We start from the raw sequence: 22,061 nt of genomic DNA on the forward strand, positions 1-22,061 counted from the left end.
CCCGAATCAGCCCCTGGGACACTCCTAGGACCAAGAAACAGCCATTGGCCATCAGCTCTGACAAATGAGACCTGTGACCTCAGGCACGGTACTTCAGAAACGTTCCTTGCAAGATTTGTTAAAGCCTTTGAAACAATCCGTTTCGCAAGTATTGAAAGAAACCTGCTGTGGTGGTGGCAAATTTACATACTCCCAAGTTAGGAGATAATTTGATCTCTTCATATGGACAAGTTATCTTTAACTATGTGATGATCACAGACCCCTGCACCTCCTAGGGCTCCCCTGGCTGGTGGTCATTAAACACTGGGCAGCTCAGCATGGTCAGTGTGATGCTCCTCTTACTTATCAGACCCACACAAACCATCCTCTGAGCGTAGCATCGCTCATTTTCCAAAAGCTTTTCCATCATGGTAGTAGTCAAATGCTATGCCAATTCTAAAGAAAACATTTTCTCCCTAATAATACCAACAGATGCAGTTAAGCTATTATTCTCACTTTTTTTGTGGCAGAGAGAGATTCAATAGCCACTAATTACAGGCCATGGTTTTTTTGGAGCCCTTGGCGTATTGTGTGTGCGCAGGGTATGGCTCCCTGCACCTCCAGTTACAGCTGAGGCGGCAGCAGCTGCAAACCAGTTTTGTCCTGTGCACTGAATGAACGCGGGAAAATCAGGCCGAGTATGGCACTATGTATTTAAAAGTGGATCTATAAAATGTGCAAAAAGAGGTTGGCTATGCGACCTTTATTTCAGCACGTATGTACTAACTTTGTAACCTAAACATTCCTTTCAATCTTTAAGTGAGTACAGGGTGCGTTTTGAGGTTATATTTTCAATACACTCAAAAAGTTGGAAACGTGACGTGTAACATCACATAGGAATCTGAACTTGGTATCAGCTGGACCAAACACTTTAAAGTCACTGTGTAAAGCCCTGCCAAGTGTGTTAATAGGGCAATCCACAGCAGCAGCAGGTCCCCAGCTTCCCTACTGCCTCGAAGGAAATGGAACATGTGGCCTGTAAGCGTCCCAGATGTTTGTGGAGAGCAGAGGAATGAGGAGATTTGAAAAATGAGAGGCTTGAACCATGGAGGGGAAGTGGTTTTTAGGACAGAACTAAGGAGAATTTGGGTCTGGAGTGTAGAACTATGATGATTCTTTAATGCAACAAGAGATCAGCAAAAAGCCATTTCAGGAAAGAGCTTGGAAGGAAGGACAGGGGATCTTTGTGTGCTGTTCAAGCCACTGACATCAGTGCTGACTCCCTCGACAGCTGCTTTCAACTCAAACGTGCTGGGAGGGAGTATGTCATATTTTATCTCAAGCTTCCTAAAGAGCCAATTACTCTAACAACTCATCCCCGCTCAGAAGCAAAATTGAGATTTCTAATGAGGCTTCACCAGGTCTCAACCAGTCTCCGAGCTGACCAACTCTGTCCTGTGGATGTCTGAAGCAGCTCATGAGTTTTAGCTCTGCTTTGCTCAGCGTTGTGCCTTCCTTTGCTTTATCCCTCACTTCTGTTGATTTTAGTTTTGGTATCAAGGGTTCAGACTCATTCTTTTTTTCCCTCTTCCTTTTGTTGCAGAAGCTGTAGGTCTGTCTTCCATTAGTAATCACCTCGTGGGAGGGAGCCTACTTCACAAGAGACTATTGTCCTCTGATGTAATATACTAGTCCGTTGTCCTGCGGCCTCATTAAATTCATGTTATTCACGATCACGGTAAATTTTCTGGTTCACTTTTTTGTGAAAATGCCCCCGCATTTAGCATCGGCACCTAAAATAACCTGCCAGTCTGGGCTGAAGTGTTCTCTGCAGGTTGCAGCTGTGCTCAGAAGCTACTGCTCTGAAGTTCAGCAGCATCAAATAAAGCTCCGGATCGGACTCTTCATCTCTCTTAAGCACCCTTTTAACAGTATTTTTTTATAACAGCAATAAAATGTAGCTATCGTAGAGCTGGAATAACACTATTTTTAAATCAAACTTTTTTGCAAAATAGTCATGACAGTTGTGGTCTGTGACCCATTATTACTGCAGATGGTATGCTGTAGTTCACAAAGAAAGATTTTACATGTGAGATTGCATGTTTAGTGGTTGTATTATCTAATAATACTGTTTATGGATAAAAAGGATAATAACTGAGAATGAATAGGTAGTTTTTTCCCCAGCATATACAAATTAATTGATATCAGTCTTGGATGGTAGGAGCTGGAGTTAGCATTCTAGACTGCTTCTGTCTATTTTGGTCTTTTAAAACTGCCTTTTCTTTATAGCATTACTCAGAGTGTTTTAGTCTGTATTGTTTCCTTTATGGCATTTCTCTACATCCTGGGTATTTTGAGTTTTCTTTTGTAATTTCCATATTTTAATCTAGTTCTCCCTTATCTTTATCTCTATTTTTTGCTTTCTCTTTTCCTGTTTCCCTGAAGTCCTCTTCTGATCTCCGCTCTCAGTGGCAGTCTGTTACGTTTCAGGCGCACCTTCTCCCAAAGTAATTGTAAACCTCATCTTTTAAAGATTTTATTTTATCTCAATTTATATGTCCTTATGATAGGAGTGTTTGTTTTCTTTTGGTTTTCACAGAGATACTTATGATCCACTAAAGAGACTGGCCAAATATTGTTCTTATGCTTGGACCCTTTCCTTCTCTTTGCCATTGGGAGCAACCCAGGGCATCAACGGATACAGAGGCTGTGGCATTACTGAGGATGCAGCCGGACCCTGGAAAGTTGCAGCATGTGCTGAGACTGTGATGAGTTTGGTTAGGCCTCAGGAAAATGGAACAACCTCCCTAGAGAGCAGAGGGCCCTGGGCAGTGTTTGCTGCCACACAACAAGTGATCATGCCGGCTGGAAGCAAGGACCCCCTGGAAGAGCAGGGACCATGGCCAGGAGATGGTTGTGTGTAAACATTGCTCCTTCCATCCTGGCTTACCAAGCTGAGTTTTCTTAATTTAAAAAGTGAAGTTTTTACTCAAAGCAAAGGTATCTTTTTGGGTAGTTCACTTCCTGGGAAGAGTCTGGGCAGTTCCACCTCTCCAGCCAGGTGGCTGTCCCATCGTACTTACATGCCACCTCTTCAGGAGTGATTTGTCCCCTATACGATCTGAGCATTGGTGGTATTGGTTCCGTCATCACACTCTGTATGGTAAATCAGGTATCACACTGCTCGGTGCACCCAATATAAAATTAATAAGGGATCTGCTAGTGTGTAAGGTAAAAATCTGCTCCATGTAGGTATCGCTTAAATCTTTCCCATATGGAATTATGCTTGCTTGTGTAGAGGTAATGTACTTTATGCTCACTTTGGTAAATTCTGTCTTTCCAGCAGGATTTTGCAAAATTATTTTGCTTGTTACAAAATATAGCAGCTCTTTACAAAGGCTAGAAGTAAACTTGGTTTGTGTTTTCTTCCACTTTTTGTGCAGTTATCCATGCTTCTTCTTTCAAGGTTTTGTGTGCAGTTTTCCTGTTGCTTTCTGAGCTTTCGATTTTCTTCCAGTTGCTCCTTTGACTAACTCAGTCCTTGGAATGTGACCTATTTTCCTTCAGAGCCTTCAATCTCCAAATGATGTTCTCCACTTATGGTCTAATGGCCTTTTCCAAGCTGAAGTCAGAATCTTTACTGCAATCTTGTTCTTGGTTTTGTCTCTCCATCAAAACTTTTGCCTCAGATTAAGGATTCCATAAACCCTCTAAAACACCACAGTTAATTCAACAGTTACAATTCTGTTCTCAAAGCTTCAAAAGCCTCTTTTTCCTTCTTTTTGAGTTGTCATATGATATCTTGTCAGATGTCATAAGGTCTCTCTCAAAAGTTTCATTCTATCTAGAATGAAGGTTTTTTCCAATGTCTTGATCATAATCTCAGCACTAGTTTGATCTTCACTTACATGCATATTATCAAACAAGGTTTGCGTTTCTCTAATGAAAAGACTGCTTTAAGTCACTCTTGTCAGTATTTTGCTTGCCTTCATGAAGGGACAATCTTCTACCTTGATCTGATTGCTTGCTGTGGATTGATGAGGTCAGAGCTGTTTCAGCCTTCTTAGCTCCATGTTCTTTGCTCTTTTGTTCCCTTCTGTTTCTAGGCACACTCATTTGCAATTACCTCCACCTCTGGTGCCATGTACCATTGCAAATTCAGCATTATGCTGGGATAGAGTTAATTTTCCTCATAGTAGCTAGTATGACACTATATTTGGGATTTGTGCTGGAAACAGTGTTGATCACACAGGGATGTTTTCGTTCCTGCTGAGCGGTGCTTACACAGACCCAAGGACTTTTCTGCTCCTCACCCCACCCCACCAGCGAGTAGGCTGGGGGTGCACAAGGAGTTGGGAGGGGACACAGCCAGGACAGCTGACCCCAGCTGACCAAAGGGATATTCCATACCATATGATGTCATGCTCAGCATATAAAGCTGGGGGGAGAACAAGGAAGGGGGAGCCATTTGGAGTGATGACAGTTGTCTTCCAAGTCACCGTTACGCGTGATGGAGCCCTGCTTTCCTGGAGATGGCTGAACACCTGCATGCTGATGGGAAGTAGGGAATGAATTCCTTGTTTTTCTTCACTTCCATGTGCTGCTCTTGCTTTACCTATTAAACTCTCTTTATCTCAACCCATGAGTTTTCTCACTTTTACTTTTCTGACTCTCCCCCCAATCCCACCAGGGGAAAGAGCGCGCAGCTGTGTGGGCCTAAATTGCAGTCTGGGATTAAACCATGACAAACATATTGCCTATTTGGTCCCAGAATGTTCTAAATAAAAGGACAAAAATCTGCCAGTACCAAAAGGAGAGTTTTCTGTACTGCAAGTCTGTAATCAAATCTGTGCTGGGCTTTATGTGTCTAGTAGATGAGTGTAGGCATGGGCATCAGCGTGCTTGGTGTTACAACGTTGTCATGGCATCCCTTTGGGCCTGAGCTTATCCCCCTACCTTGTGTTGAGCTGAAGTTGGGGAAATAAGGGGATGCTGAGCTAATCCCACCCCCTGGCTGGTCTGGCTGCAGTCCCTAGATACTGAAGGGCCAGGTGGCTCTGCTAGGACAAAACAGTTTGAAGGCCGTTAAAAATGTATTGTTCATTTAGAGCATTTTAGGGTTTGCAGAACTATTTTGTTTCTTTATTTTGCTCTGCGCAGGCAGAAGAGAGAGAGAAGGAAATGCTCTCAAGCAAATAGCTGTGCAGCAGGGTTAAGGGAGGACACATCCACAGTGCAAAAGGTTGTGAGAGTTCAGACTCATTTTCAGATCTAATGCATACATAATGCATTTCTAATACCATAAATAGGTAGCAGGTCATGAGAAAAATCTCACATCTTTAGACCTGGCTGGAAACCAAAGCTGTTGATCATATACAAGTAAAGTGAGCAAGGGTCACCGTTTGCATGCATTAGGGTAAATCTGGAGCTAGTTCTTTCTGGATCACTGGACATTTATAAATTTGTACTAACAGGATGAAGAAGGCTGTGATTCAATGACGTTTCACTCACTGAAGCTAATGGGCTCTTCCTACCCCCACACTGAGCACAGGATATCAGGAGATGAGAAGATGTATCTAAGCCTAAGAAAGGTATGAAATGGAAATGGATTTGTCAAGTGTAACTAAAAGCCAGGACAGAAGCTCCTATTCAGGGTTAAGGTGACCTTAATTCACATTTGTTTGACTAGCTCTGAGAGCACTAACCCCTGGCTCTCCTGTGGTTAGGGACGCCCAGGTTCAGCTGTTTCATAAGGAATAGCATGTTGAGGATACGCGGGGTAACTCCAAGTTTCCTTTTAAACAGCTGGAGTTGTACATTAATTACATCTATCTATAAACATACTTTCTTCATCTTTCAAGAAGAACAAAGAACAGCTGTACTGTTGTTGGTAGTAGTAGTGTGAGTACGCACACACCCCTAGAGACCACCCCCTCCCAGGCCTGTGTGCTCATCTCAGATCAGACTTTCTGAGACAGTTTGCTCTGTTTTTCATGTCTAAACTTCTCCAGTTTGTTTTTATATATATCGTTACAGGACCAGCAGCAGCATAAGACTTTCCTGACACAGCTGAGTAGCCAGACCATTCCTGCTCTGCTCAGTGTTGAGTTTTTGTAATTCGGTATCAGCGAGGGCCAGTGTAAAGAAAAGTAGTTTCTAGATGAAAATGGCACTTTTACTTCCCATTAGATGCTGGCCACATGAAGTGAGCCCTGAGGTTGTGCAACTCATCCCCTTGGCCTCAGTGCTTTGCTCTGCTCTGTGACAGTGTCTCACTGAAGAATGGTCTTGCCTTGGGCAGACACCCTCTGAAATTAATCTGAAATTAAAGTTATTAATAGCCTCTCTTTCTTACCTTTTACATACTGATCTTAACCTTAACCTCTGCTTGCCATGACAGACATCTCTAGCAGATGTCTCTCTGTAACTGTAACTTTGGCACAGGAGAGTTACCGCCTCGGTTGGTAGTGAGTGGGAACCAGGCTGCTCTTCCTCTCCAGTGGTGGTCCAGGAGGCTGGAGGACACAAGGTTGGGCAAGCACACTTGACTGGCATGTGTGAGGTGAAACTTGGAACTTCCATTCCCCAGGAATGGTTGAAGTTTGTTTCGATTTCAAATGTGATGACAAAGTAGAAAAATAATTGCTATAAAATATGTGACACTGAACTAGGGAAGATTAGCTGGTTACTCTTGATGGCTTAAAAAGCCAGAAAAAAAAGTGAGAATAGCTTTAAGCTTTTCTGTTGTACTGTGATATGTGAGCAGTGGTAGTACAGTATATCACTCTGGAAAAGTCTCTAGTGGAATTTCAAGGTTTTTCCACAATGAAATTTTTTTAACTTTAATTTTTAATAAACTTTTTATTTTTTCCTACAGGAAAAATGAATTGAATTTTACATACTTTCATAAGCAAATTTGTTTGATTTTGATATTTTTCCTTCCCTGAACTAAAGCTCCCGAACCCAGACTGTTTTGATGAATGTTTCACAGTATGTTCCAACCTTAGAAAAATGACACAGTGACTTCTGCAAAATTTTGAGAAAATTTGGTGCAGACAATACCACTACTGAAATAGTGTCCTGCTCCTCCCACAGTCAAAGAATCTTTTTAATGCTGTTGTTTGGAGTAGTGTGCAATCAACGAGATGGTAAGGCTTTAACCATACACATTTTGGAAAAAAATGTTGTGTGCTATTAAACCCTATCATCAGCTTTATGTGTTTGCACTCACACTAACACCAGGGGATATAAATCTAAGTTAAGGCAAGTAAGACAAGGCTCTGGTCTCTAGGGAAAAGTGTAGGAGCTTCTGGAAGGGGGTGGGTGGTTTAACAGGAGCATTCTTTCTGCACTGACTGACACCAAAAGTATAAAGCTGATGGAGTTCCCAGCTAACATACCAGAGATAAAAAAGAGCCATGGCTATTCATGTTTATAAAAGATCTCCTGGCATTTTGAAAAAAAAAAAAACCAAAACAAAACCAAAAAACCAAAACAACCCTGATGATACTTCAAATCTCTGCATCCTGGCTAAGCTGCAACTTGTATTCTCCTCTCATAGATGCGGCTCTTCTCTCAAGAGAAGGGTGCTCTGCTTCCATCTGCAATCTGTTACATTATGCCAGTGGGAGCATGCACAGCAAGAGCAGTGTGAACTGGAAAGATCCTCCATTTTGATGATGGGGCAGTGATGGTATGGCACACATCCTAGAAAGTAGGTCCCGTGGCTGTGTGTGTCAGGAGAGGTTCAATGCTACAGATTTACATTAGCAAAAGCATCAGGGAGGACAGACGATCTTCTCTGCTTTTGGTCTCGAGGCTGTAGATAGGGTGCCTAATGAATTTTAGATGCTAGTGGCCATCTTGCCTAGATTATTAGTAGGTCCTAACACTTCTTGGGCCCCAAATCAAACATCTGATTGAATTTCAGTGTTATATACAGTATATGGATTTTGATGCCTTTTGCTGTTCATCATTCTTTTTTAAGTTAAGATGGAGCGCATTGAATGGAAGAGATGGTGATATTGCATGTGGGTGAAACATATGTGGGTATGATCCCAGTGTTCACTGACTGTACAGTCCCCTGCTGCCTTTTCCTAAACTCTACACTGCACTTCTTGAAGGCACCATGTAGTCTTTTAACCAGCGGATAGTGGTATGATTTATATCATTACGTATATGTAATTTGTACAATCAAGTTTAGATAGAGCTGGTTATAAGTAAGCAAGTGCATATGCAAGAAGGCGAAATCCTTTGCATCTGGATTATAAACCCACATGTAGGTGAAACCCATATGAGAAGTGAGGGAGGCTGAAGAACTTCATTGGTTCCAGTCCGTCCATCTGCTTTGAAGACCGTTCAGCACTGCAGGATCTGTGGACAGAATAGGCATGTTCCTCAGGTACAGGAGTCATGTGCTGTCTGTGGCCCAGTGGGGGAGCTCAGCCTGGTGATATGGAAACCAGGCTTTATTCTCTCCTGTGACACAGATTGTGGTTTTGGTCTTGGGCACTAGAAATGCAAACACAGTTGGACCTCGTTTTGTCATCAGACAAATAGATTTTGGATAACTCCGTTACCAATCTCCTTTATCTTCATTGTCAGAATGGTGTTAGTCCTAAGCAAATAAAAGCAGGATTATGCTGCCTGTATTTAAAATCAGAAATTCTTGGAGGACCATCTGAGAGGGAAGGTCTGATTCCATGCTTGCAAGGCTGGGAAAATATGCCCCCCCCCAAACTTTCAGATATGTTCATGAAGAATTGTAATGAAACACAAAGGGTATGTTAGAAGTAAGGGGGAGGGAGGAAGGGAAATATAGACTATTCATCCACCAAGACATAAACCAAAAAGGAAATAAAATAATTATGCACAAGCGATGTTTTATTTAGTTTTACCAATTTACTATGAAATCATCAAATGTTCCTGCCAATCTTTCAGTCTATTGTGTCTGTCTGATGAGTGATATTTATTTTGAGCGATTATGAGGTGAATAAAGATAAACCACAGGAGCACATGTGTTTTCTTGATTATGTCTTATAAAAGAATGTGCTTGGACAAAACAATTTTCAGATATTCCCAACTGTAAAAATATCCATTGCAAAACCAACTAAAATTGAAAGCATATTTGATTGAATCCACTTTATTCTTTCATTCCCCAGCTGGTTTTGAGCCTTCCTCTTTTTTTCATGTTTCTTTTCAATTCACTTTAACACAGTTGCTCTGCCTGCCAAGTGAAAAAGACCGGAATTTTGCCCGAGTACTCACTGCAATCCCTCCAGTGATCAGCAGGGGCTCCTCTTGGACTGTGACTATCTCGGCTCCCTGCTCTCCTCCCTTGCCATCGACCAGCCCGTGGTGTCTCCTTCCCACTGGTTACCTGATGTGGGTCCTCTAATACTGGGGAAACACATTAGTACCATTTCGTGTTCACAAATTCTATCTAGTTTTTCACCTCATAAATAATCCACAAAAGGGAATGGTTGGATCCCCATAGATGTTTTGTCAAAGCACATTTTCTGTATTCCAAAAGCCAGGCAGTGAAAGAGCGGCAGCACCATCAGGTTCAGGAGATTATGATCACTGATGGATTTGGAAAGACTTTGCTGTAGTTTCACTATGCCTACAACTAATGCATGATGAATTTCAGATCTGGATGAGAAGGAAAAAAAACCAACCAAACCACACAGAAATCTTTGATGAAGTATTACCTCTTCACAAATGTGGAGTTGAATTTAAGCATATCCTGAATTTAATGATCTTGTTTGTCTGCAATATGTTCAGTTTAACTTCCACTGAGTTCAAGGATATTTGGACTCAGCGCTCAGGCTTCACGCTCCACTGAGAGCTGAGGAGTTTGATCCAGATGACGGGGAGTTGGGGGTTGTGTAGCTGCCTGTGGTGGCCAAGGTGGGTCATGTGATAGGGTGACCCACATATCCAGGGTGACCAAACGACTCAGGTGCTTTCCTTCACAAGCTGCAAAAAACAGGAAGAGAAAGAAATAGCTCCATTCTAGCAACAAGATTGACTAATTGGTCACAAACCTATGTTACTGATATATTGAGAGCCTGGGGAAAATAACAGTGCAAAGGTGCAAGTGCAAGACCAATGCCAGTGAACCTGGATAGTTGGTAAATCATGTTAATTAATTCAGGTGGGGTTTAGGAGAGAGCCAGCTTTCAGAAGAGAACTGAAGAAGATGGAAAAGTAAGTCTTTTACTAGTTTATATTGAATAATTTATTTCATTACTGAAAATCTGAGAGGATAAATTATTTACTCAGCTATTTTCCAGCAGACAAAAAACAAATCTAGTAATACGAAACATTCCTGGAAGGCTATTATGATTTATCATGAAGAAAATAGGACACTGAGAGCAGCGGCTGTAAACAGAGTTGTGGATACGCTATACAATGGAAATTAATAAGATGCCTTTTCTATCTTGTTACAAAAATATGAAGAGCAGTAAGATTGATGGTTCAATCTGTCCTAGTCTTTATTAACATAAAATTCTCGATTTTTGGGGGGAGGAGAGGAAAGAAGCAAATTTTTGGAAACCAGCATTCTTATGGTCTCACTTTCTCACTCTGCCATTCTCTATATTGTCATTGTTCACCAAGGCTCAAATGAGAGGAGTTTTTAAGGATGGGTTTCATGTGTTCTAACTGTAGGTGTTCACAGTGTAGGTGTCGGGACCTGAGCTGGCTGCCGGTAGGTCTCTGCGACAGTCTGTGCAGACATGTCAATGCAGCCAGTGGAGTTTAGGGGGAGATTTGACTCACCAGGGTCAGAGGTCTGACACTGGCTGGGTAGGTCATTGCCATAACTGAATCATTTATTCTGTCCCAGCTTCTGTAACACCTCTCCTGCCACAGATGTCCCGTGGACTTGACTTCAAAACAGTTTGGAGGAGGTTCTGTCTCTTGCAGAGTTCATCTACAGTTCTGCTCATGCTGGGATGTGTAGACACTACAGCTATGCAGATAATATCAGGCTAATAAAAGCAATCCCAAATGTTGTGGTTATTGCAATGAACGCAAACCCATTGTATTCCCTATTTCTTTATACTTGCAGTATGCTAGTATGATAAATATGAATTACCAGGTAAGGGTATGTTTTGATCACGGTTATTGAGGAATCAGCCACGCTATTTTCCTGACAGGCAATAGGATCTGCATGACTAATTCCCCGAGAAATGAAAGGACAACGTTCTTCATTAATAGTAGAGAGAAAGAAAACATTTGCATGGTGAATGCAGTGAATTCGTACATGAATATAATCGGCTTTGCTCCGTCTATTGCACTTAAATGATTTCTGTGTCTAGCATGCAGAGCAAAAAAACCATTTCACAGCTCCTCATGAAAAGTGGCCAATCATTACTGCAGCCCTTGGGACTGGCATTAATCATGATGAATCGGTGTGGCATCCATGGGACCATAATATGCAGCTGTATGAGAATACCATTGAGTTGTGTTTCAGAGTACTGCAGACTAGTTTATATTTTTCTCTTCACCCACATACAACTTTTTCCAGTCACTAAAAATATCTTATTCACAACAACATCTCAGATGACTGTTTGCTACCGTGCAATGGTTGGATTTTTGCTTTTCTAAAGTATCTTCTGATATAAAATGACTTAACCATAATCAAGCACCAAACTACATGATCACTGATGAAATTAGAATATTGAAATAACTTTTAAAATTCTACAAGTGAAGCTGTTCACTCTGAAAAAAAAAAAAAAAAAGAAAGATCAAGGGAAAAACTTATCTCTTCCTGTGTGATTGATCTTTTTCTCTTGCAGTTGCCCTCTGACCTGCAATAAATCATTTTAGAGTGTGTCAGGAAAATCTCTTCAATAGCTTTAGAGCTGGGAGGAGAAATGTTTTGTCTATCAAAGTATTATCACACAAAACATCCAAACAATTGCAGCTTTTCTGTTAATTTTCCCACATCCAATGCCATGATGGAGGAAGGTTTTTCCTTATGTTGATGTGACTTGATAGTGTCTAATGAATATTGCCATTTGACATTTATATGTACAAATTTAATGCTGTAGGAAATATATAGAAGGAGACTTGAATTTCCTTTAGGATGAACAACCTAACAGGAAAGAAGCAGGCTGCAGTAATTATAGCCTGCTTTATGGAGCTGGTGCTCATTTTCAAAATAATTCCCTATTAAAAAAAAAAAAAGAAAAGAAAAAAGTGTATTGCTGAAACCATTGCCACGCTTGGTCTCTGGAGGCAGGAATGGGTATGAAGGCTGACTGTCCTCTGACTGGTTTTAAGGTAGTCTGATGCCTCATGATCATTTTTGCAGTAAGTTGCTTGTAGTTTTCCCACACAGAAAACCACTGTGTCTGCAAAACCACCTGAGCTTCATCACCAATGTGACGTGAAAACACCATGCAGTAACTCCACTGTGAGGGCTAGCAGCACTTTCTGACACGTGTCAGCTTCATAAAACCTGAATTTCGTGGCCTTTGATGAATACATCCTGCACAAGGCATCGATTTGACAAGCAATTTGGAGGTGGCTGATGCCTCCTATAATGACAAAAACCTGGAAGAGACTTTCTATTGGAAGCTGAATTAGTTCCCATTAACTTATTGTTGAAAGTTATCATTATTATGTTGTGTTATTAAACATATGTTAGGACATTTGGGATGGGATTCCTATGGGTAAATACAGGAGTCTACAGTGTAGATCTCTACCTCTGGGCTAGTAACCACGTACTCTCTGTAGCCACTGGAGACTAGAGAACAGCAGCCTGAAGAAAACATCTAAAACTGTCAGCTGAAGAACATCCTAAAAGTGCCTATTTCTTTTAATGGACTTTTAATTTCTTTTTCAGGAGCTCTCAGAGATTAGCTCAGAGATAGATGTCAATATTTCAGATGTGTGATGTTAGGAGAGATGGATCCCTAGGGATCCAAAGCAATTTCATAGGCCTTTTAAAAGCAGAACTCCCACTCCCAAATGCACTAATAGATTCAATAGGTTTTAAATACTGATTCGCTATATTTTACTTATACAAATATATGTGTTTATTGTAAGTTATACATTACATGAATTTGTTAAATTGTTCTACCATTTAAATTCAATTTCTTGTGGTTTTGCTATCCGCAACCCCCATCCCTCACTTCGAAGAGGCCCCCCACATCTTTACAGTAAAACAGCCCAGAAATGTCATTATGTAACCCCGATACCCTCCTAATCAGTTGAGCTCTGGCTGGGTGGGTAACCCCAGAGGCGGCGAGAATCTCCCGCACCTACGGCTTGTCCAGCTTCCCGTTCTCAGAACTACCGACCACAAGAAACTCCTGCGGTTACTAACAGAAGAAACAAGTTCCCTCCAATCTCCCAGTGCACCTTGTCAGTTGTGGTTTGTGAGAATTACGCTGTGCTCTTATCCAAGGCAGTCAGGACCGTCGCAGGCTCTTGTACCCCTTTGTTCTGCCAATTCGAGGTCCTCAGCCTACGGCTTCGAACTTTCTGGCACAGCGGCTCTGTTCTGTGGGAAATTGTTCAAATTAGTCCCACAAAGAAAACCATTGCCTCATGAAAACTACCTGCGCTCAATCACAACCACTCTCTGGGAACGAAACAAGGCTTCCCTTGAGATTTTTTTATGTAGTGTTCATTTATGTCTCTGCTAATGTGTAAGATAGGTAGTCTGTGGTGAAGATCTTGGTGCCTTCTTCCATCTAACACTTTCTGAATAATACTGAGAAGCCTCTGTTGATTTATATCACTGCTCTGACATTACCTTTGCTGTGAGAACGATAAGAACCAAACCATTTCATGGCAGTGAGGTGGGAACTGGGTGATGTGAGATGACATTTCCTAATTAAACCACTAATATCAATAAAAGATGCCACCAGGATCTTCTATTATAACACACAGCTACAACAGGAAAACCTTTGTAATATAGTTAGTCTCTCACTCCATTTCCTTCAGGCTTTTGTGTACATTTGTTTCTCAATACGACCCAAAAGATCAGGCCTCGCAAAACACCCTCCTGTTTAAAAAAGTTACTGTGTGATCTGTCAGTGCATCCCTCACGCTGCAGCTTTGTCCTGTGAGTGCTTGGCTGTGATCCCAGTGGGATTACTCCAGCCTCTAATGGGCATGTTTTCCCCGGTTGCTCCTGGCTATTCTGCAATAGCACCACTCAGTTCCATCAAGGAAATAACTGCAATTTTCTCTTCCCTAATGAATTTCATAACGTAATCAGTGGCGGGCCATGACTGAGAATGAAACTAAAACTTGATGTAATGGTCAGGCAAGAAACTCGACTTGGAGCTTTGTTTTGACTGGGTCCCAAATGAGGCATTGCTGACAGCTCTGCATATACTCTGTGGATGCTGATGGCTCCAGTAGCAATAAAAATGTTCACAGTTTTTTTGGTTTTGTCTTGTTTTCATTACCACTGTAACGTTGCTTCTTTCTGTGAAGTTTGGGTTGCCAGCTAATGATCTGGTTCCAGGGATAGGAATGATCTTTGGCTCCCTGCAGAGATTAATTAAAGAAAACACAGTAAAACCACCCTGGGTGTTATTGTGTGGAGGCTCAGCCTCCACCGGGTGCTGGCTGAGAGCAGGTAGGCAGCTGAAGATGTCACTAGGCACCTGAGGGTTCTCAGAAATATTCAGCTGTTGAGTGTACTTGGGATGCTAAATACGAGTCATTTAGGTATAAAGCATCAGGGACACACTGGTGAAGGGCCACCAAGCTTCACCCACACAAGGGCACATGTCCACATTATTTTTGTACACTTCAGCATGATTCAGGTTACGTTTGACCCAGCAGAATGAGCAACAAATGGTCAAGTACTGACAAACCTAAGTCCCTCTCCCTTCCTTGCTTCTCAATCTGCCGGGCAAGTTTAGCAGCAGCTGCCTACTTCAACCAGGCTAGGGCAAAATTCAGTTTGGACCTGCACGTCTTTTTTAGCTTTGGGACAGGACAGTCCAGGAGTCCCAAGACAAACATCTGTGGGAATCTGAAGACTATTTATAAAGTCCAGTTCCAGGGAGTTTTAATATAAGAAGCAATTTGGTCAACATGTGGGCAAGGGAGACTTCTGAATGATGCCAGATCAGGAGAAGGCCACCCTAGCAATGAGTGAGCAAAGCAGCATGACTATTCCTTGAACACATCAGCCCAGGCACATGCCGCATGTCACTGTAAGTGCTGCAGCTTCTCTGAGATCCCTGGGTCAGTCTGGGCCTGGTGGTGAATCACTGCAATTATTGTCTCTCTGCAAACACTGATTTCCCAGGTGGGTGGAAGAAGATGAGGATAACTGTCTGGGAGCCCTCTCAGTTTGCAACCAGAAGAACAAAAGCCACTCAGTTTTATTGTGCTCAGTTGTGGCTGCAGTCATTGTGTCAACCTTCCCGTCTGTGGAGCCTGGTCCAGACACTGTGGTTCCTTCCCCTGGGGCTGGTGGCTTAGGAGCTGGAGTAATGGGAGCCTTCTGGAAAGGTAGTTGGAGTTTCTCCTTGCTGTGGGCAAGGTAGCTGCTGCTTTCACACAGCTGAGAGTGGTGGTGAACTTTCCTGATGGGCTTTTGCTGGCTTGTTGTGCTGATAAGCAGAATCCCACACTTTTTGGAGTGCTTTGGAGGGGCAGGGCAGGCTGGAATACTTTAGGTGAAGTGCACGCAAGGCTTCACAGAGTTATTTATTACAACTGCTGTTCCACTGCCAAAATCTCTGCTATGGTCATTTGGCACCTGTCCGTGGAGTTGAGCACAACCGTGCCAATTGCCACCAACAGAGACTTGGCCCTCGCTGCTGGAAAATCCCAGCCTTCCAGAATACGCTTATCTTGTTAGAGCTATTTTATTTTGTCTGCAGTAAAGCTGGACAAGTGATTTGGCATTGCTGGGCCAGGCTGTTAAAAGCATTCATAAACATGAGTAGTTTCGTTACTGCAGAGGACCCAGCTCCTCTACCTTCACTCTCACTTCAGTGAAGGCAAGCAGTTAGCAGTGCTGGTTACTGCACCCCAGAAAGAGGGCAATCATCTACCCTGTTCCTTGTCTTAATACCCTTTTTTTTGGACATGTCTAACCTGACACCTTGCATTTCCATACCCCGTGGCTCACCCATTTGGGAGTATCTGCCATCCCCAGCGCTGTACTGACCTGCTTTCCTCCCCTTGGCCAGGATGCTCTGACGCTGTGCCCCTGTTGATGTGGCTTCCCCTTCTAAGTGGTGGCTCATTGCTCTGGTTATACCGCATGTGCCACAGCGCACGGGCCTGCACATAGGGAAAAACCCTATGAAGCTGCTGATGTTCATGAACTATTTCTGGCTGGGTCCCAGGCAGTTTCTTAAATAGACTAAACTCAGAACTGGTCCACAGAACAGTTTGGGAAGGTGGTGTTCCCACAGACAGACATCCAACACAAGGCAAAATAACCGATCAGTTCCCTCTAAAATATGCATATCATGACATACTTTCTCCTGTTTATGAACTTAAACATGAATATTAATGTCAAGCAATCTTCAGACCATGCTATTTTGGGTCAGTGATCAGAGAAGAGCTTTGTATGACCCACTTGGTGTTCCTTCCAGTTCAGAGGGAAGGAGGGAGGCTCTCTTCCACTGTGCAGAGCTCAGTGGTCTCAACAAGGTAAGGGTAATATCAATGATTGCAGTGTGCACTGAAGCGCCACATACCTTTTTTAGGATGGCAAAGCTGCTCAATACTAAGTCTGTATGATAGGCTACAGCAAATGTTAGCAGTAATGGTAAAGTTAAGCCTTGCGGGGCTGTCACCTCCACACAAACCTTCTCCTGTAAAAAGGGGAGCTGAATTGCTGAAATTAATGATTCAAAATAACTGCAATAGTTGTGGCTTGTTTGGTTGGTTGCTCTTTATGATAATGTTGTTGCTTCAAGGTACACGCTGCCTTCCCTCCCAGGACTCCAGTCAAAATATGGCTTGTGGAAACCAGCTCCCTTTTACACTTCGACTGGTATTTACATTCTCTGCTCATTGTTTGTTCTCACTTTCCTCTTGCCTCTGTACAAGTGTCTGCTGAGAGTCGTGCCATTTGTTAGGGACAGCCAGAAGATGTTGACTCTACTGCCTTCCCCACAGGAGTCTTCTGTGCGGAGATGCTCACCGCAGCTGCGTCCAATTTCCTGAATGGTGTGCAAGGTAAACATGCAATCAATTAGCTGTACTGTACGAGTGATGTGATCACATTTGCAAGGATTCATTGATTTTAAAAGCAGAAAGAACTGTTATCATGTAGCCTGACCTTGCATTTTCAAGGTTTTGCTGCACAATGTATTAAAAACCCTTTCACTCCTTTGTGGTCTGTAGGACTAGGCACCACTATGTATAAGGCTGGTGCCCACATCCCAGTTTCCCAAGGCAAGCCCCGGGAGGACATATGAAATTGGAAACCAGGTGAATCAAGCTGGGGTTTAGCTGTTATAGCACTTAAATGCTGATTTCAGGAACTAGCTGGAATATTTGGACATCCTGTTTAGACACCTTAAAACCTGGACATTTTACACTGCAGTTTCCTGGCACTAAATCCTTTAGAAAAGTAGGCCAATGACTTCCTATAGATTATCAGTTTCAGACCAATAGGCATTTTAGAAAGATTACTTGTACATTTTGTCATTAAGCATATTTTTGCAAAGACAGAAAAAAATTCTTTCATACACAGCAAATTAACTAAAAAGGGGCACTTAAACAGTAATCAGAAGTTTCTACACTTCTTAGAAGCGAGCATCCCCCTCCCCCCCTTAACTTCTCTCCAGTTACTAATTCTAATTACATGCCCACTCTCACAGTTTCCATACAGTCAAAACTCCTATTAGTTAGATTTGGTCTAAGGTAGAGGCCATGGGATCTTCATGAGACTATGTTCAACTTCTTTTCATTTCATAAGTCTTCAAATCAGGCAGCAGTTGCTCAGGAAACAGAGCAGGTGGGAGAGCTTGTTGGTTTGGGCAGTTTACAGAATAAGCTGTCACTGGGAGTAGAGGATGTTTTCCACTGCGCTGCACATGGGGTGTGAGCCATCGGTGTGCAAAGGGTGTGAGTGGATGTGATGTTCTGCCAGATCAGAGCTGCAGCATTTGCTTTCCACTTTGGTCTGGTGTAAGGGACCCTACACACCCTGCAGCAGTACAGACCACACTGCGTAGTCCAAATTAAGCTCAGGTTACTTTCAGCACCAGACTAAGGAGTGCAGTTGCTGCGGACTGCTCTTAAGTGACTATCTTTCCTGGCTGACTGAGGACAAAACTTAAGGAGAAAAGTTTCTTGACTTAGTCATCTTAACTGAGCTCCCACAGGTGTGTGGGCTGATCCCAGATCATCTCAGTGATTGCTGGTCACCATACATCACTTACTAACATAGGTAAAAGTAACTAGTGCTGGGTACTGCGAACCTTGATAGCTCCAGAGGGTAGGAGTTCAAAAGTCTTCTAGAAAAGGAGCCTTGTAACCTACCCAAAGGCATTAGTGAAGCAAAGACTAGAAACCAATGCACTTTTTGTGCTTGTGGTAGGTTACGTGGGGTTTTCTCCCTGGCTATGTGAATCAAGAACTGTCAGCCCTACTCTCCCTGAGATCGCCAGAAAAACTCTTGCTGATTTCTGTAGATATGAGATCAGACCTTAGAGTGTTACTGCAAACAGGCAAAGCTCAACAGGAGAAAAAAAAATGCATTTACTGAAGCTGGAATAGTGTTAGGCAGCTGGGTCAAAAACCAGCACAGCCTGGTCAGAAATGCCCCTCTCTGACCAATGCAGTGGCCATCCCTTCAATGCAACCACAGTAGCACTTGGCTTTTCTTTCACTTCACAGGCAGCCTTACTGCTGGTACCTATTTATGTTTAGTTTTCTCTGTGTGAGTAAAGGGGTGGCTTCCATCAACGACCAAAAGAAAGTCAGCCCAAGCTCCAGGGCCGCAGTAAAAAAAAATGCACGTGTGTGATTGCAGCAGTTCAACCCCTAATCTGTTCCTCCTGTTAAAATACTGTTTATTGCTGGTTGTCAGTAAAGACTGACCAGTAAATGGAGAGGCCAGCTCCATCTGGGTGCCAGATTACTGGAAGGAGAGCTGCTTCCTTTGGTTCTTCCTGACACATTTCCTAAATCGAAGCAAGGATCCCTCCTGCCTTGGGACTGACTTCCAGCCATCATTAGAGGGAGCTGTTGCCCCAGCAAGCCCCAACCTCCCTTTGCGCTCTTTCTCCAGACTTCCTCCGAACCGCTGCGCAGGGAGAAAATACAATTGATTCATGAGTTGGCACCTTTCTGTACAGCGCTGTCAATCATGTCAGCTCTTGAGGGTGCTTCCTAAGTAAATATCTTCATTTTCATTTGTTTGGCTTTCTGTATGTAACAGAAGAAAGATGTCTGAGCTAAACTGTGATCTTCCGCTGCTGGCTGGGGGAGCCGGGGAAGCCTTTTAGCCCTTCTGTTAACCTACATTAAAAAAGCAGGGGGGAGCTTTGACATAATTTTCTTCTGTCATTTCACCAGCCCTTTGTCTGAACCATCAGTCTTTTCCCTCATCCTGACCCTGTTCTCATTTCCATCACAACTGGAGTAATTCAAACCAAGCCAGGGAAGTTACACGGGTGCAAACTCCTGTGAATGAGATCAGAGTTGGACTTTTGTGAAAAAGGACAAAGGCCCTGGACCAAAATCTTAGCAAAGTTGAGCATCTGACTCACTAGTTAACCTTTGCTTTTAACTTGTAACCATTCTTCTTGAAAACAAATGTCAGGATCATGACTTGGGGTACCCTGTCTCCGTGTATTTGGTGCTTGTTTTCCTAATTGGGGAAGGGCATGTTGTTAGGTTTTGTTTTCTGACGAGAAAATTGTGGAGATTAGATACACAGTGTCACTGGTGTTACTCCAGGCTGATAACATCACACGACGTATTTCATACTAAAGGAAAGCGTAGACTGAATTACTGCAGGCCCAGCATGGGTTGTGCACCGAGTGTGTAAGAGAGTATTTCAGCCGCATGAAGCAATACGCGGGGTATTGTTTTAAATGTGCATGGGCTGAATTAAAAATGTCAGCTATCACATGAGGGTTGTTTTTTAACGGACAGGAACAATTGTGTAACCAGATCCTCATGCTTATTAAACCAAATTCAGATGAGTGGATAAAATTTAAATAGGAATGAATTTGCCTATTTACTTTTAGTATCTCGAAGCTGGGAGTTGGATCACTTGCAGCAGGAGGACTGCACCCTGTGTACCTGTAAACCACCGTTCTTAAAACTATGCAACTCATTTGAAGCAGATAAAGTTATCTCGCATTCTGCTGTTTGCCTTCTACTCTTCTGTTTTCCTATGGAGAGCACTTGTCCCTGCTCTAAGGTAACACGATTTCATTTTCCAAAGCAATTTGTCAGGTTTCTAAGTGTGACCATTCAGCATGTAAATTCGATGCGTAATCCTCATGCTGTCATCTTACGCATTTAAATGGACTGAATACAAGGCATATTTTTGTAATCTGTCTGTGCTCTCTCGGGACAGCTTTGTAAATGACATGTTACATTCCCAAGTCTCAGCCAGGCAAAGAGGTTCATTCAGTGCCAATAAAGAGCAGTTATTTCCTAATAAGTATATTAACTGCTCGAAATGCAGCTGTGAAGATCTGAGAGAAAGCAAGTGGGAGCGAAGCAGTGAGTGCCTCTGCTCAGAGCGTATGTCCGTCAGGACAGCGTCCAGCGCGCTGCTGGCAGATCTGGCGTATTTGCTTCAGTGGGGTGATCCAAGTGCTGTGAGCTAAGCTTTTCTGTGGTCAGAGGGCACACCACTAAGCAGACGGTGACCAGGAGTCAAGCACTGTGTTTCCAGGCTTGCTGTAAGCTAGCAGCAGCCACCATTGCCTCCAATAAGCCGCTCTGCCTTTTCCTGACCTTCCTGTAGCCATCACTAAGAGTAGGTTTTTCTCAGCTCTGCAAGCAACTGGTTCTGGGAAGTGACCTGGTTTAAAACTATCCAGGAAATAGCAGCAAAAAGTAATTTTAACTGATCGGATTTATTGTCCAGCCACAGATATTAGCCCCATGGCACCAGAGAAGAAACAAGTTGTGGGAAGCAGCGAGGAAGACCAGGACTGCTTCTTTTGGTTGTAGCACTAGTTTATGCTGACTTAAAGTAAGCATGAAGCTCCAGGTTGAGCTTCCTATGAAGCCATTTAGACCTTCTGCACAGCCAAAAGCTCCTGCCTGCCTCAGCTCTGCCGTGCTGGGCCATCGACTCCCTAAGTTAAAGGGTTGCCACTGGAGGTCTGCTCTGTCAGCCCCCCTGGCAATAACCCCTGCCCAGCTTTGTACCTCCACGCTGTCTTGGGCAGTTTGGTTCAATCAGTGCCAATATCTCCTCCAGTGAGTTCCCTTTGCTGCTTCTCCTTTTGTTGCCTGGGGCTGTCAAGTCATGGTCTTAAATTTCAAGCAAAGAAAAGAAAGTGTTATTTTCATAGAGTGCAGAACTGAGCAGTGGAACTCACTGCCATGGGATGTTGTAGATGCCAAACACATAAAGGAGGTGTTTTGGTTTTTTTTTTAAAGGCTTAGATGACTCATGGAGGAGGGCTATAGTGACAGCTATTAAATACAATGATCTCAGGAAGGCTGTTATTAGCTAATTGACGTGAAAAGGATCATTCTGTGCATAAAATACTTTACTGTGGTCCTTAAATCTTAATGTACTCCCTCAATCCCCTCCTTTATCTGTCAGGGGCTAAGGTTAAGGACAGCAAACTAGGATGTTGGACTTTTGGTCTGATCCAGCACAGCCAATCCTATACTTCATAAACAGGATTTTAAATATTAGGAAGAAATTCTTCCCTGTGAGAGTGGTGAGGCACTGGAACAGGTTGCCCAGAGAAGCTGTGGATGCCCCATCCCTGGAAGTGTTCAAGGCCAGGCTGGATGGGGCTTTGGGCAACATGGTCTAGTGGAGGGTGTCCCTGCCCATGGCAGGGGGGTTGGAACCAGATGATCTTTGAGGTCCCTTCCAACCCAAACCATTCTGTGATTCTATGATTTTATGATTAAATGAATATTTTAAT

The 22,061-nt window shown here is 43.0% G+C and overlaps 1 long non-coding RNA gene across 1 annotated transcript; it reads left to right on the plus strand.

Moving 5' to 3' along the window:
• The first annotated feature begins 9,959 nt into the window (after positions 1-9,959).
• On the plus strand, positions 9,960-17,412 carry LOC142600302 (uncharacterized). Its single transcript, XR_012833696.1, has 3 exons — positions 9,960-10,188; positions 17,029-17,157; positions 17,326-17,412. It is a non-coding gene; the product is annotated as an uncharacterized LOC142600302 (long non-coding RNA).
• The last annotated feature ends 4,649 nt before the right edge of the window (positions 17,413-22,061 follow it).

This window comes from Balearica regulorum, chromosome 2 (assembly GCF_011004875.1).
Source record: "Balearica regulorum gibbericeps isolate bBalReg1 chromosome 2, bBalReg1.pri, whole genome shotgun sequence".
Lineage (NCBI taxonomy): Eukaryota > Metazoa > Chordata > Aves > Gruiformes > Gruidae > Balearica > Balearica regulorum.